The sequence below is a fragment of the Ischnura elegans genome, chromosome 9 (assembly GCF_921293095.1).
Source record: "Ischnura elegans chromosome 9, ioIscEleg1.1, whole genome shotgun sequence".
NCBI classification, from domain to species: Eukaryota; Metazoa; Arthropoda; class Insecta; order Odonata; family Coenagrionidae; genus Ischnura; species Ischnura elegans.
In genome coordinates, this window is record NC_060254.1 from 89,627,300 (window position 1) to 89,635,587 (window position 8,288).

Below are 8,288 nucleotides of genomic sequence, written 5' to 3' on the forward strand. Positions count from 1 at the left end.
CTGTTGAAGAAAATTTTGCTGTTGATGAAAATGTTGATGTTGATGAAAATGTTGATGATGATGAAAATGTTGCTGTTGTTGAAAATTTTACTGTTGTTGAAAATATAACTTTTGTTGAAAATGTTGCTGTTGTAAAAAATGTTACTGTTTTTGAAAATGTTGCTGTTTTAGAAAATTTGTCTTTTGTTGAAAAGATTGATGTGTAAAATGTTGCTGTTGTTGAAAACAATTTTGTTGTTGAAAATGTTGCTACTGTTGAAAATGTTGCTGTTGTTGAAAATGTCGCTATTAATGAAACAGTTGCGGTTGTTAAAAATGTTGCTGTTGTTGAAAATGTTGCTGTTATTGAAAATGTTGCTGTTGTTGGAAATGTTGCTGTTGATGAAAATGTTGGTGTTGATGAAAATGATGCTGTTGATGAAAATGATGCTCTTGATGAAAAGGTTGCTGTTGTTAAAAATGTTGCTGTTGTTGAAAATATTGTTTTTGATGAAATATTGCTGTTCATGAAAATGTTGCTGTTGATGAAAATGTTGCTGTTGATAAAAATGGTGCTGTTAATGAAAATGTTCCTGTTGATGAAAATGTTAGTTTTGATGAAAAAATTAATGTTGTTGAAACCCTACAAGCACACGGGAGACTGTCTCTTGACGACAGGTAAGAGACCCCGAGGAGATGGCCGCCCTCTCCCCCTTCTCCCTTGGTTCGTCAATTTTCGAGTGTTCACCCCCACCCACTTCCGCTTCTTTCCGAGGTCAACACTTCGCCTTTCCGAAATTACATTATCTTCAAGAGGCATTATGCGGATACCGAGTGATCATGGCAGTATATTTAATTATTTTCTAATTTTATATTGGTAATTCGTCGTAGTATAACACGAATTAGACATTAATTAGTATAATTATATCACTGACTACGCCGATACCGGAAAAGAGCCCTTCCTTTCCCTTGCAACATCCGCTTCGTCTCTTTCACTTTGCTCCATAACTCGAATCTGAGAGGTCCTGCCTTCGAAGTTACGATCACCGCACGTGTTTATCCTCATTGTTGGAGCCTGCCGGTTCTTGCAATCGCTTTTTCAACTGCGTCCATTTTCACCGGTTTGAGGTAAGTACTGATTAATTTGTATCCTTGCTAATTTTTATGGCATTATCATATTGTCTTCACGTGTCCCAAAGGACTTAGATTTTGTCATTTATTCGGTAGTGTATTCGATTCGCTTATGGTTGCCTTTTACATGTATTTTCATGTGTTACTCATTAACCTCATTAAGGATAATATTCGTTATCTAATGTACCTACCTTAGTGTTGATTCCAAATCGCCTCGTGCGGGTCGAAAATATTCACGAAGCATGGGCGTTATCCTTCCGACGCCATTATTTACTCTGTGGACTATTATTAAGTTTTGTTGAATTCCCGATAATAAGGAAAATTAATGTAAACAGCAGATTTATTTTGAGACATTAAAATTAATGAAAGTTGATATGTTTAATATTCGGCTAGCCGCCATGTTGTGTGACACGAGGTGCACTGATATAGATTATAGTAATGAATTGATGTCCTTTAGTCTCGCTAATGCTCGAGAACCGATTTGGCTCATTTTGATTTTAAAATGTTGGTGAGTGAAAGTTCAGGGAAGGTTTAAAAGGTGAGAATATTATGAGGTAGGGCCCATGTGGCCTTGGAATGGGCCCTGAATATTTTCCGTAAGAAGGACAGGTAAAGTTCGTTATGAACGACTGCAACCTTTTCTTTTGCATATTTAAATTAGTGATAATGGTTGCACATAGTTGGAGCATATAACATTGGAAAGAAAAATAAATTCCCATTCTTGCACTCGAATTTCGTCTTCTGCGTTATTTACCTTGAATTTGGGGAAAGTATTCGAAAAAATGCTGAAAATTTAGTGACATATAGGCTCACTATCCCCTTGATTGTTGATTTACCTCATAAAAAGCTCATTTATCACTGTGGGTAAACTTTTCTCGGGATTCCCTCCGGGTTAATGTTTTTATATCGGCCAACGTTTCACCGTCTCGGCACTCATCTTCAGGGATGAATCATAAGGGCAGCTCATTTATCACTGTTTATGCACAAATAGGGTGCGCGAAATGATTTTCACATACTTTACGTTAATATCGTTATTATCAGTTTATTGTCGATGTTAACGTAGTCAGTTGATTTAGTAGTTTGACATAGCGCCAATATCTACTTATAAGTGCGCGAGAAATGTTAATACTTTGATCATTCATAATGCTAAGGAGATGGCGACCAAACTAAGGTCGTTCAATTCAATCAAATGTTCAAATCAGATTAATCGGTTAAGACGCAGTACTCATGTGATCCTGCAATGAGTAGCATTTAACTATGATTGGGTTGTAAATTATTGTACCGATAAATCAGTGCAGTTGGGGAAATACTAATCATTTGTTAATATTGCAAGGCGTCTCTCTTCTGACTTGGTATCATAAATAAATATGGAAAGTGGAACTGGTTGATTGGCATCTCAGTGGATGTTCCTGTTAATAGTGGTGGTTTTCAATCTTGGTGAGTGCTTCTTTTGATTTCTTTTTATCCACCCTTATTGTTTATATGTTTGGAGTAATGGAATTTTTTACATCTTCATTAATAGGTGGTGAAGCAATGACCTGACGATTGGATCATCGTTCTTCTGATTCTGGTGGGCAACAATTACTCCAGGGTGATTCTCTTCTGACTTGGTATCATACATATCTATGGAAAGTGGAACTGGCTGATTGGCATCTCAGTGGATGTTCCTGTTAATAGTAGTGGTTTTCAATCTTGGTGAGTGCTTCTTGTGATTTATCAATATCCACCCTTACAGTTTATATGTATGGACTAACAGAAATTTTTTACATCTTCATTAATAGGTGGTGAAGCAAGGACCTCACGATTGGATAATCGTTCTTCTGATTCTGGTGGCCAAAATTCTCTGTGAGGATGATTTTCCTCTGGTATCGTAGCTGAGAATTGGATGACTTAAACATAGGGAGTGGAAAGTGGTATTTATACAGCTTACTTATTTTTTAATGTTGCTGTTTTTTGTGTGTTTACATGAGATGATGGTTTAGAACTCCGTAGGCTCTTAGTTGTCATTATCTTGCTTGGTTATTGTGTAGCTTAGTTCTGTAGTAACAGATATTTTTCTTTATTAATAGGCAGAGTTTTCGGTGTCGGAGTGATGTATCCTGTTTGGTATCTTTTGCTGGTGGGAGACATTCACAATAAGGATTATTCTGCAGCAACAATCTGCCTATTATACCATTTTGAGTGAAGAATCTTAGGAGGCACAGCTTTATACGTAATCTTTGGTTGTATTTTACTCATTATCCTCTCATATTTGGTTGATATTTAATTAGTTTTGGTAAATGTACCTGATTGTCTATCTCAATCCTTTTTTTCTTGTCATTTTTATATTTGATGCAGTTTAATGGAGTAATAGAAATTTCTTAATTTTTTTAGTAGGTGACACATAAATGGCGCATTTCCACACCCGTTTGACCACATATCTGCATTCCTCATGCAGTAGCGGTACCGTTTTGGGCATGTTAATCTAATAGAGGAACTATTATCGATGGATTCTTTGGCAGTTGTTCCCATACTTATCTGTTGTTGGGTGATTATGTGAAACTTGCCAAGTTCTCTGCTAGTAAATTCTTCGTCAATATTTTGAGTGATTACAATTTTTTTAATTTCTTCATTTTCCGGCAATTTGTTCTCATTACCTTGTGATGGAACATGTTAATATCTTCTGATGGTGAGCAAGGTTCACAGCCATGATGAAACTCCACAATGTAGTGAAGCAGACATGCAATTTTGCAATAGAATGAGAAGGTTGTGCACTTAATCCCTTGCAGAGATGCCTGGTGTTTTTCTGTTGATGTTTCATTTAAGATATGGAACAATGGAAATCCCTCGTGTATTGTTTTTTCTTAAGTGTGGGTTTAACATATGGCATGGTGACATTCTTGGGATATTGCTGTGAGGATGAAGATGCTATTTTCATAGCATTTTCTTAATGCGAGTATTCTGCTTTTTCTTTTCAGGTGTTGCTTCAGTCCCTTGATGCCCAGTGGCCTTGTGAAAAGCCGTTTCTATGTAATAGGAGTTCATCTTTGAAGTTTCTCTGACATTCAATGTGGCTTGTTCCAATACTTTTTGTAAATAAACCAATAATTGAAAACGCCTGATTTTCTTTGATATTTCCTACGTTTCTGTCACCGAGATTTCTGTTTGTGTGTTGTCATCGCTGTTGCTAGCAGTCCATTAACATCATGTTCGTAAGTAATATGCTTTAATGTCAATTCGCATACGCCACGGATTTATAAGTGGCGTATTTTATAAGTGTATCCTGATTTAGAATAGTGAAGTAGCGGTCGGCTGTAGCTCGCTGCTCGTAGTGCTGATAAATGACAACAAATGGCGACACCGTCGCACGGTTGATGTGTCCGACGTAGTTCGCGTGGTTATCGCTTGATGGCGCATCAATCGGAAATCGGAGACCGTCTCTTGAGTAGTGCTAACATTTCGTCATGGGTTCGTATTCGTATCGTCCGGCCGTCTCCTTGTTGTCTCCGGTGACGCTTACCGCTTCCGGGAGACGGTCTCTGTGGAGAGTCTCTAAGGATTCGGGGGAGACAGTCTCCCGTGTGCTAGCTGGGAAATGTTGCTGATATTGAAAATGTTGCTGTTGTTGTTGTTAAAAATATTTCTGCTGCTGTTTTTGAAGATGTTGCTTTTGCTGTTGTTGAAAATGTTGCTGTTGCTGAAAATGTTGCTGTGGATTAATATGTTGCTGTGGATTAATATGTTGCTGTTGTTGAGAATGTTGCTGTTGTTGAAAATTTTGCTATTGTTGATAATGTTGCTCTAGTTGAAAATATTGCTCTACTTGAAAATGTTGCTGTTGTTGAAATTGTTACTGTTGATGAAAATATTAATGTTGTTGAAAATGTTGCTGTGGTAGAAAATGTTGCTGTTGTTGAAAATGTTGCTGTTGTTGAAAATGTGATGTTGTTGAAAATGTTGCTGTTGGTGAAAATTTTGCTGTTGTTGAAAATTTTGCTGTGGATGAAAATGTTGCTGTTGATGAAAATGTTTCTGTGGATGAAAATGTTGCTGTTGATGAAAATGTTGCTGTTGATGAAAGTGTTGCTGATGTTGAAAATGTTATTGTTGATGAAAATATTAATGTTGTTGATAATTTTGCTGTTGTTGAAAATGTTGATGTTGATGTAAATATTGACGTTGATGAAAATGATGCTGTTGATGAAAATGTGTCTCTTGATGTAAAGGTTGCTGTTGTTGAAAATGTTGCTGCTGTTAAAAATGTTGCTGTTGTTGAAAATGTTGCTGTTGTTGAAAATGTTGCTGTTGTTGAAAATGTTGCTCAAGTTGAAAATGTTGCTGTTGTTGAAATTGTTATTGTTGATGAAAATATTAATGTTGTTGAAAATGTTGCTGTTGTTGAAAATGTTGCTGTTGTTATTGTTAAAAATATGTCTGTTGCTGTTTTTGAAGATGTTGCTTTTGCTGTTGTTGAAAATTTGCTGATGTTAAAAATAATGCTGTTGTTTAAAATGCTGCTATTGATAAAAATGTAGTGGTTGATTAAAATTTTGCTAATGATGAAAATGTTGCTGTTGATGAAAATGTTGCTGCTGATAAAAATTTTGCTGTTGATAAAAATATTGATGTTGTTGAAATTGGTACTGTTGATGAAAATGTTAATGTTGTAGAAAATGTTGCTGTTGTTGAAAATATTTCTGTTGTTTAAAATGTGGCTGTTTTTGAAAATGTTGCTGTTGTTGCAAATATTGCTTTTGTAGAAAATGTGTATGTTGTTGAAAATGTTGATGTTGTTGAAAAAGTTGCTGATGTTGAAAATGTAGTTTTTGATAATGTTGATGCTGTTAAAATTGTTGCTGTTGTTAAAAAGCTTGCTGTTGCAGAAAATCTTGCTGTTTTTGAATATGTTGCTGTTGTTGAAAATGTTGCTGTTGTTGAAAATTTTGCTATTGTTGAAAATGTTGCTGTTGTTGAAAATGTCGCACTAGTTAAAAACGTTGCAGTTGTTGAAAATGTTGCTGTTGTAGAAAATGTTGCTGTTGTTGAATATATTGCTGTTGTTAAAAATGTTACTGTTGTTGAAAATGTGATTTTGTTGAAAATATTGCTGTGGATGAAAATGTTGCTGTTGATGAAAATGTTTCTGTGGATGAAAATGTTGCTGTTGATGAAAATGTTGCTGTTGATGAAAGTGTTGCTGTTATTTAAAATGTTATTGTTGATGAAAATATTAATGTTTTTGATAATGTTGCTCTGGTTGAAAATGTTGATGCTGTTGAAAATGTTGCTGTTAATGAAAATGTTGTTGTAAAAGAAACCGGTGCTGTAGTTGGTGTTGTAAACGTTGCTGTTGTTGTTGTTAAAAATGTTGCTGTTCTTGAAAATGTTGTGTGTGATGAAAATGTTGCGGTTGTTGAATATGTTACTGTTTTTGAAAATGTTGCTGTTGTTGAAAATTACTGTGTATGAAAATGTTGTGTTTGATGAAAAAACTTCCGTTGATGAAAATGTTGCTGTCGTTGAAAATGTTGCTGTTGTTGAAAATGTTGCTGTTGTTGAAAAAATTCTGTTGTTGAAAATGTTGCTGTTGCAAAAATGTTGCTAATGTGTAAAATGTTGTTGTTGAAAATGTTGATGTTGTTGAAAATTTGCTGTTGTTGAAAATGTTGCTGTTGCTGAAAATGTTGCTGTTGTTGAAAATGTTGCTGATGTTAAAAATTTTGCGGTGGATAAAAATGTTGCTTTTGATGAAAAATTTGCTGTTAATGAAAATGTTGCTGTTGATGAAAATGTTGCTGTTGATGAAAATGTTGCTGTTCCATAAAATGCTGCTGATGATGAAAATGTTTCTTTTATTGTAAATGTTGCTGTTGAACAAAATGTTAATGTTGTTGAAAATTTTGCTGTTGATGAAAATGTTAATGTTCATGAAAATGTTGCTGTTGAAGAAAATGTTGCTGTTGATTAAAATGTTGTTTTTTATGAAAAATTTGATATAAATGAAAATGTTGCTGTTGATTATAATGTTTTTGTTGATGAAAATGTTGCTGTTGATGAAAATGTTGCTGTTGTTGAAAATTTTGCTGTTAGTGAAAATGTTAATGTTGTTGAAAATGTTGCTGTTGTTGAATATATGGCTATTGTTGAAAATGTTGCTGTTGTTGAAAATGTTGCTGATGTTGAAAATGGTTCTGTTGTTGAAATTGTGTCTGTTGTTGAAAATGTTGCTGTTGATGAAAATGTTAATGTTGTTGAAATTTTGCTGTTGATGAAAATGTTGCTGTTGATGAAATTGTTGCTGTTGATGAATATGTTGCTGTTGATTAAAATGTTGCTGTTGATGAAAATATTGCTTTTAATGAAAATGTTTCTGCCGATGAAAAATTTCCTGATGATGAAAAAGGTTGCTGTGGATGAAAATGTTGCTGTTGTTAATAATGTTTCTGTTAGTGAAAATGTTAATGTTGTTAAAAATGTTGCTGTTGTTGAAAATATGACTATTGTTGAAAATGTTGCTGTTGTTAGAATTGGTTCTGTTATTGAAAATATTGCGGTTTTTCATGATGTTGCTTTTGCTGTTGTTGAAAATGTTGCTGTTGTTGAAAATGCTGCTGTTGATAAAAATGTTGTAGTTGATTAAAATTTTGCTGTTGATGAAAATATTGCTGTTTATGAAAAAGTTACTTGTGATGAAAATGATGCTATTGATGTAAATGTTGCTGTTCATAAAAATGTTGCTGTTGAAGAAAATTTTGCTCATGATGATAATGTTGATGTTGATGAAAATGTTGCCTTTGTTGAAAATGTTACTGTTGTTGAAAATATTGCTTTTGTTGAAAATGTTACTGTTGTAAAAAATGTTGCTGTTTTTGAAAATAATGTTGTTGTTGAAAATGTTGCTGTTGTTGAAAATGTTGCTGTTGTTGAAACAGTTGCTGTTGTTGAAAAAATTCCTGTTTTTGAAAATGTTGCTGTTGTTGAAAATGTTGCTGTTGTTGAAAATGTTGCTGTCGTGGAAATTGTTGCTGTTGTTGAAAATTTTGCTTTTCCTGAAAATGTTGCTGTTGTTGAAAATGCTGCTGTTGAAGAAAATGTTGCTTTTGTAAAAATCGTGCTTAAACTGAAAATATTTTTGTTTTTGAAAATGTTGCTGTTGTTGAAAATGTTGCCGTTTTCGAAAATGTTGCGGTTTTTGAAAA

The 8,288-nt window shown here is 34.2% G+C and overlaps 1 long non-coding RNA gene across 1 annotated transcript; it reads left to right on the forward strand.

Annotated features, from left to right (window-relative positions):
* The first annotated feature begins 2,640 nt into the window (after window positions 1-2,640).
* LOC124165490 lies at window positions 2,641-4,164 on the forward strand. Its single transcript, XR_006866245.1, has 4 exons — window positions 2,641-2,805; window positions 2,892-3,023; window positions 3,180-3,332; window positions 4,068-4,164. It is a non-coding gene; the product is annotated as an uncharacterized LOC124165490 (long non-coding RNA).
* The last annotated feature ends 4,124 nt before the right edge of the window (window positions 4,165-8,288 follow it).